The following is a 7899-nucleotide window of genomic DNA, read 5'->3' as shown; positions in this document are numbered from 1 at the left end:
CTAAGGTTTGTATACACTTTCATTTTAATTTGGGAATAGGTAAGGTTGCTGTACGCAGCCTGTTTCGGGGATCCAATGGGACTTTGATGTGATCTAATTTACTTGCAGGCACCACAAGGTGTCTACACTTCAACACTTATTGCTGTAAGAACGTTTTATGCCAGGTTACTGTAACAATATTTCAGTTTTCCCATTTAGCTTCCTCCCCCTTACATCTCACCATCTCACATCGGTTGGTGACATAGCAGTGAAGACAATCTTAGCCTTTAGTAATGATTTGGATTAGGGATGCACCGATACCTGTTCAGATACTTGGCATTTTCATGAGAACTACCAGGGTTGCAGAGGTTGCATCTGGTACCTGGCTCTGGGGCTCCACCACTGTCCTGAAATCATTAGTCTGTATTGTTTAAGAAAAACTGTCACATGACAATATATTTTAAAAAATGTATCAGTACTTGTATTTGTGAGTACTTGGACAAGTATCAGTACTTGGAAAAAAAATGGTATTGGGGCATCCCTTTGTTTATAAAAACAAAATCATACAATTATAACAGATGTACAAATCCCAGGAGCTCTGTGTGCTTCTTACAAATGACAGCTGCCTCCTAACTTTTGAATTGTTCTCTAGTCTTGGAGCTCAAAAAGTATCTGTACTTGTACTGTACTTGGTATTGGTGCATCCCTGGTTTGGATAACAACTGTAATTAGTATCACACATGTCTTTTAGTTTTGTAATCAGCCAGTCAGCCTATTTAAATGGGGAAAAGTATTTGCGCTACTGTTTGGTATCATCCTGTGCACCACACTGAACATGGGAACAGAAAAAGCCAAAGGGAGAGAGTTGTCTGAGGAGATCAGAAAACAAATTAGAGACAGGCATGTCAAAGATAAAGGCTAGAAGGCCATCTCCAAACATCTTGTTTGTGACTACAGTTGCAAATATTAGGTGAAGGTGGGAGTGCAGCTAACCTCCCTGGACATAGCCGCAAGAGGAGAATCAACCCCAGTTTGAACAGAAGCATAGTGTGAATAGTAGACAAAGAGCCAAGGAAAACCTCCAAAGAGATACAACCTGAACGCCAAGGTCAATGTCCATCAGTGTCTGATCACACCTGCCGTCACACTTTTTGAGCAACTGTTGGGTCAAAGGAAGACTCCACCGTTGAAAGAAAGACATGAAAACTGGAGGTTTTTGCCCATCTGTGTTCACACAAAAATGAAGCGGTCAAATAAAAGATCACTATACCTACTGTGAGACATGGAAGAGGCTTGGTTATGGTTTGTGGTTGCTTTGCTACATCTGGCACGGCATGTCCTAAATCTGCGAAGGGCACAATGAAATCTCAAGACTATCAAAGAATTCTGGAGTGAAATGTGGTGCCCAGTGTCAGAAAGTCCTGTCTCAGTACAGGACCAGTAGAATAAAAATATGGTGCTACTAATTGTTTAGTTCCCGTGACAGTTGCACAAATGTATTATCTAATTAATGTTTTCAATGAAGATGCACTCAAATCATTAGTGCACACACGCAAAAAAAAAAACCCTCATTTACATGACTCCTCCTAAATCTAAAAGATAAAATAAGAATTAGAGACTCGATTCTCGCAGGAGGACAGAAACCAGCTGCTGCGATACTCCCTGAGGTCATTCATCTGCAACAAATACCAAGAGCAGGGCTACAAAATCCTAACGCGATGGTACAGAACCCCTTACAGACTATCAGATGTTCCAAGCTGTGCCAGACTTATGCTGGCGCTGCGGTTCCTCCCCTGCGGATATGCTGCATATTTTCTGGTCATGCCCACTAGTGACCCCTTTCTGGACCCAAGTCCGTGCGATTTCTCAGAAATTCACAGACCACACAGTCCGGAACGAACCAGCATTTTTTTCTCCACCATAACCATTTTCCTCCTAAGAGCTACTCCTGATCAGTTCTGGTGCACCTGCTGAACGCAGCCTGTGCATGTATACCCTTGATGTGGAAACAGGCGACCCCACCCTCGGTCCAGCTTTGGTTCTCTGTGGTCCTGCATAGGCACAGATAGGTCAACGCTTGACTTGGCTTATGACACCTAGCCTGGGCGCCAGGTCGCCCAGTGGAACATTGCTGAAGCTTGACCCCCATTTGCAGCGGGCCGGTGGTGGCCGCGCACCCCCTCTGTGCTTATATCAGTCGTATATGCCACTTATGTACTTCTTGTATATGCTGTGACCCCAATGTGGGGATATGCGACTTGATTCAATTTATTTTGGAAGTGATTTTTGTGTTTGTGAACATTTTGCTTTTTATAAAGCATTTCATTACCGTCTTACAGTTGCTGCTCTCCTGTCCCCACTATATCCCTATTTTCCCTGGAAATCCACATTCTCAACTTTTTCTATCTTGCACGTATTTCCAATATAAGCCTAGCCTAAAATCTCCTCAAAAATTCAAACCATTATTTTGTTCAGCATTACTGCCCTCCCCCTTATTAGAGTACAATTGTAATTTCAAAGTACAGTTATCCCCTTGTCCTACCCCACCCCTCATACATGCTTACATCAACCGAATTACCACAGTTTGCAGAGTTCTTCAGAGCTTCCAGGCGAAATCTTTATTTCTTTTAGTCACACTTGCTCAGTCGATCCCCATGGACCTTTATGGGTCTGTCTCCTGATACAGAAGACACTCAGGAAATGGTCCATGGAAGTAGATGGGAACTGACTGTGCATACAAGGCCAGGTGAAAGAAGATTTTGTTCAAAGGATCTAAAGATTCTACACACTGCATCCGCCTAATTCAGGTAAGTATGCATAAGGGGTAGATGAGGTTACTTTAGGTCAAAAGGGTTGTTCAGAAATATAACCACTTTTTCTGAAAGAAGCAGCCAATCTATAGCATGGAACCTGTAGCCATCTGAGAAGTCAGACAATTCTCCAACAACTCAGATGCTTCCTTCATGCACAAACCTTTCTGCCACGTATTTACCTCCCTAAGCTCCTTCTGTTTCTCTGGTATGGTATGTGGCACCAGAAACATTTCCAAAATACTAGGGATGCACCGATACTTTTTTGAGATACCAGTGCCGGTACTTGGCATTTTCATGAGAACTACCAGGGTTGCAGCGGTTGCAGCTGGGACCTGGCTCTGGCGCTCCACCACTGTCCTGAAATCATTAGTCTGTATTGTTTTAGAACAAAAATGTATCAGTACTTGTATCTGTGAGTACTTGGGCAAGTATCAGTATCGGTGCTTCCCTTTATATTTATAAAAAATAAATCCTACATTAAAACAGAGATGTACAAATCCCAGGAGCTCCGTGTGCTCCTTACAAATGACAGTTGCCTCCTAATTTTTGAATTTTTCTCTAGCCTAGTCTTGGAGCTGGAAAAGTATCTGTACTTGTACCGAGTACGGTACTTGGTATCGGTGCATCCCTACAAAATACTACCTTAGGTCTTCTGGTTGGAGTTTCTCCTAACTCCATAACAATATTTTTGACAATCTTCCCTCTTTCCCTAACTTGGGCTTTCCAGCTTCTGGCTATGCTCAATGCAGTTTAAATGGGAGCCACAGTGCCCTTCTCTCCACTGGTTTTAAGGTTTAGAACCCTGCTTTCTCCTGATATACAAAGGTGCATGACTTTTGCTGAGCACAGTAACAAGCCTAATAAAAGTAATCTAGATTTCCCACACTGCGGTGAATTGCATTGGTGCTCAGGAACCAGAAATGTTACTTCCAAGGCTACCTTGACATCGGACACTTTGAAAGTGTGACTCCCCTGTTACACCGCCTGCAGTGCTTCCAGTTCTTTAGCACAACTCTGTACCATGATAGTCAAAAGATCCCTGCAGACAGCATGCAGCCACAGATGTACAGGTGAAACTCGAATAATTAGAATATCGTGCAAAGTTCATTTATTTCACTAATGCAACTTAAAAGGTCAAACTAATATATGAGAGAGACTCATTACATGCAAAGCAAGATAGTTCAAGCCGTGATTTGTCATAATTGTGATGATTATGGCTTACAGCTCATGAAAACCCCAAGAACCCCAAATCCACAACCTAAAAAAAGTAGATTATTACATGCAATCGATAAAACAAGGATTGTACATAGAACAATATCGGACCTCTGAAAAGTACAAGCATGCGTATGTACTCAGTACTTGGTTTGGGCCCCTTTTGCAGCACTTACTGCAATTACTTTTGCACGATATTCTAATTTATTTGAGTTTCACCTGTAAGTGTAATTTACACCCTGCACTTACGTATCACAAATCTGCAAACAAACTTCTATAGAAAACTTCATATCCTCTTCATTTTCTTTTCTGGATTTGCCTAAAAATGGCCAGGAGTGGGTATGGTGCTAGCCCACAATTGTGCTTCCTCACAAATCTATCCCTGAATACTATATGTTTTAAATGGAATTGTGTTTAAAAATTATTTTTTTTGTATCTGTGAGTACTTGGGCAAGTATCAGTATCGGTGCTTCCCTTTATATTTATAAAAAATAAATCCTACATTAAAACAGAGATGTACAAATCCCAGGAGCTCCGTGTGCTCCTTACAAATGACAGTTGCCTCCTAATTTTTGAATTTTTCTCTAGCCTAGTCTTGGAGCTGGAAAAGTATCTGTACTTGTACCGAGTACGGTACTTGGTATCGGTGCATCCCTACAAAATACTACCTTAGGTCTTCTGGTTGGAGTTTCTCCTAACTCCATAACAATATTTTTGACAATCTTCCCTCTTTCCCTAACTTGGGCTTTCCAGCTTCTGGCTATGCTCAATGCAGTTTAAATGGGAGCCACAGTGCCCTTCTCTCCACTGGTTTTAAGGTTTAGAACCCTGCTTTCTCCTGATATACAAAGGTGCATGACTTTTGCTGAGCACAGTAACAAGCCTAATAAAAGTAATCTAGATTTCCCACACTGCGGTGAATTGCATTGGTGCTCAGGAACCAGAAATGTTACTTCCAAGGCTACCTTGACATCGGACACTTTGAAAGTGTGACTCCCCTGTTACACCGCCTGCAGTGCTTCCAGTTCTTTAGCACAACTCTGTACCATGATAGTCAAAAGATCCCTGCAGACAGCATGCAGCCACAGATGTACAGGTGAAACTCGAATAATTAGAATATCGTGCAAAGTTCATTTATTTCACTAATGCAACTTAAAAGGTCAAACTAATATATGAGAGAGACTCATTACATGCAAAGCAAGATAGTTCAAGCCGTGATTTGTCATAATTGTGATGATTATGGCTTACAGCTCATGAAAACCCCAAGAACCCCAAATCCACAACCTAAAAAAAGTAGATTATTACATGCAATCGATAAAACAAGGATTGTACATAGAACAATATCGGACCTCTGAAAAGTACAAGCATGCGTATGTACTCAGTACTTGGTTTGGGCCCCTTTTGCAGCACTTACTGCAATTACTTTTGCACGATATTCTAATTTATTTGAGTTTCACCTGTAAGTGTAATTTACACCCTGCACTTACGTATCACAAATCTGCAAACAAACTTCTATAGAAAACTTCATATCCTCTTCATTTTCTTTTCTGGATTTGCCTAAAAATGGCCAGGAGTGGGTATGGTGCTAGCCCACAATTGTGCTTCCTCACAAATCTATCCCTGAATACTATATGTTTTAAATGGAATTGTGTTTAAAAATTATTTTTTGTAATCTTTCATTTAATGCTTTCCTTTTAAAGTGTCTTATTTCTTGGTTAGACTTGGTGCTTGTACGTACGTAGAGCATAATCTGCACAGAAAACATAGGTCTTCCCTGTCACCTTTTTTGGTTGTGTGCATAAGACCCACGTGTGTGGGTGGAATACACGTACAGTGCTGTGACGTCTTGCTGAGCGTTACACTTCGTGGCTGTGCTTTCTCTTGACCTTTATCTAGCACTTAACCTATGAAGTAAAAGAAACTGGAGGTAACCAGTAACCAGAGAGAAACCTGAGGCAAAAAAGAGTTAACTACTTCAACTATCGTCATACAATTCGGTAGATAACTGCAGCGTAGTGTTTATTCAAGACATGCTATATTTGGTATAAAGCCTATTTTGTCTCTGTAGTTTAATTAAATTAAACATATTTAAATAACAAAAACCAGGGCTATCATAATTAAAAAAACAGGAATTTTGTGCTCGCCATGAAATCCTTCTCTTTGAGTTAATTGAGGGACATGGGATTCAGTTACATTTCTTTATACTGCCACATACAGGAGGATTTGGACACTGGAAAACAAAAATATGTCCCTTAATTAAATTGAAAGGGAAAAAAAGTACAAAAATCCTTTTTTTGATTCATTGTAATATGGCCCAATGCAGTTCAACGCATTTTGCAACAAGCTTCCGCAGGGGCACTCGCTTGGGATCCCGCACTGGAGAGGCATATTACTTGGACTGGAAACATTGTCATTTATGTTTACATTCTACTATATCCCCTCCAGGGAGTAAGTTACTATGTGTAATTTATTTCTGAGGGGTATGCGCTAATCCCCGGTTGTATCTCCCTGCGGTCCCTGCCAGTGGGGAGGGTTGTTCCCACCTGGCAGGTAGCATGTATAGCTACTAGTCTAGACTCAGTCACCTTCTCTTCCTGAGGAGGCTTGTTGCGAAATGCATTAAACTGCATTGGGCCATGTTACAAAAAGATGAAGAAAGGCTAACTTAAAGACTTAAATATTGCCTGATTGGTAATCTACAACTTTATATTGATATACAGTAAACTCTCTGTTATCCGGTATTCAACTACCCAGAACTCTCATCTAACCAGCAAAAAAAAATCCCCTGTGTACTTACTGTTTAGCTGAGCTGCGGCATGTATTATCCTGAAAACGATTGCGTGCCTATTTGTCTTCATTTGTTTTTGATTACTGCATTTCAATATTATGAAGTCAATACAGAGTTTATGGTATGGTATGGTATAGTATGGGGTATGGCATTCATTTATTTTTTATGTGTTTGCATGCGTTTTGGTGCGTTCCAGAGCAGAAACAAATAGGGCATGCTGCAGTTTTTCCGCATGCTCTGGAACTGAACACTCTGGTGTGAACTAGAGCCCAAAATACCATTGTAATACATTGGACGCAGTTTTGATCCATTCTGTAACTGCTCTGCACCTGGTGTGAACCAGCCCTTAGACCTATTTTTAATTGTAACTCTCATGCAACCAGAAACTACATTTATCCAGAATCTACGAATCCCCGTGGATGCCGGTGTTACTATCCAAAGTTCCAACTTGTCGACCTCTCCAACTGGTGACATCACATCTGGTGACTGCTAGTAGGAGATCTACAGCAGATGGTGCTAGTGCGCATGCCCTGGAAATCCTTGTCAAACTGTCCAACTAATGCCACTGCGCCTGCGCCGCTATCCACTTCTATAACCTACTTCAGTTATATTTGTCCTAGGTTATAGGAGCCGATAGCCACGCAGGCGCAGTGGCTATTGCCTCATCGGATTCTATAACCTACTCAAAGGTTATATTATGTTACAGCGCTTGCACGGCCACATGATTCTTTCTACAACCACAGATGCCACTGCGTCTGCGCGGCTATCGGCTTCTATAACCTAGGACAAATATAAGTTTGTACTAGGTTATAGAATCTGATGAGCCACTAGCCGCGCAGGCGCAGTGGCAATAGTTAGACAATTCCACAAAACAAGCTGACTCAGCTGAACGTGTTTTCGGGGAGTTTCCCCTTCTTCACGCGTTCAGCTCAGTCAGCTTGTTTCTGCTGGTCTAGCAGGATATTTGGATTGTTTTCTCTGACTGCTAGGAATCTGCATGTATCCTGAGATTTAGGTCCAACACGCTTTTTATCCACCTCTTTTGTGAGTACCATTTATCACTTTTAATCTTTCTAAACAAATAAAAGGATTATTTGCACCAGGAAA

The sequence above is a fragment of the Nanorana parkeri genome, unplaced genomic scaffold (genome assembly GCF_000935625.1).
Source record: "Nanorana parkeri isolate BGI_ZX_2015 unplaced genomic scaffold, ASM93562v1 scaffold11, whole genome shotgun sequence".
Classification (NCBI taxonomy): Eukaryota; Metazoa; Chordata; class Amphibia; order Anura; family Dicroglossidae; genus Nanorana; species Nanorana parkeri.
The sequence above is the reverse complement of the archived record's forward strand: the minus strand, read 5'-3'. Positions refer to the sequence as shown.